Consider the following 986-nt stretch of genomic DNA (forward strand, 5'->3'; position numbering starts at 1 on the left):
TAATTAAATTTCATTTTTTTTAACTCTTATTATCCTACGTCACACCTACATAAATATATTTTTATTGATGCTTACGTTTTTCTATGGAAAAGTGACTAGGTAAATAGGGTACTAGGAATGTATTTAATGGGTTAGATGTGTGGGTATTATAATTATATTGGAAGCAAGTTTTAATTGTGATAAAAATATATTTATGCAGGCATCACGTAGGATAATAAAAGTGGAGATATGAGACTTAACAATCCAATGAAAAATATGAACTCAAATTAAAGTTGGATGGTACGGATAAATATATATTAAAAAAAATATAATCGAAGGTAAATATAACTTTTTTCTAATAGTATAAGGGCAAATATATGACACTTTTTCGTTTTTTTTAAACTTAGTTAGGCATTTGGACATACGATTTCATCTGATTATTTGAAATCATGAGATCAAATCAGGGTTTGGACATGTGATTTTTCCATCTCATGATTTCAAATTCATGAGATGAAATCCCGAATTTTCCAAATAGTTTAATTAAAAATTTTCATTTCATGACTTCACATTTTTCAAATACAAAAGTTGACCCACAAATTTATATTTTATAAAAAAAATTATTGTTTTTCATCTACATAATTTTTTTTGCGAGAATATAATCAAAGGAGTGATGAAACATAAGCAGAATATGAGCATGTTGATACCGTTACTAATGATATTAATCATGTTCATTTTTATAAAAGGAGTAGTACACTATATTTTATGTTCCATTTTTATAAAAAGTAATATACTACAACTCATGTTCAATTTTATCTTTTTAATGAATTAAAATTCGATCAATAAATGTTACATATTTTTAGAATAACTTTTTGACAATGCATTATACTTTTATTTTGAACTTTTGCTTATTAGGTAAGATTGTATAAAAATTGGAACAATTTTGATAGTTTTCACAACTTATGAATTTTTTATATTTACGAGTAAAACATACAACTTAAAATTTCAAA

Source organism: Solanum tuberosum, unplaced genomic scaffold, assembly GCF_000226075.1.
Source record: "Solanum tuberosum cultivar DM 1-3 516 R44 unplaced genomic scaffold, SolTub_3.0 scf00208, whole genome shotgun sequence".
NCBI classification, from domain to species: Eukaryota; Viridiplantae; Streptophyta; class Magnoliopsida; order Solanales; family Solanaceae; genus Solanum; species Solanum tuberosum.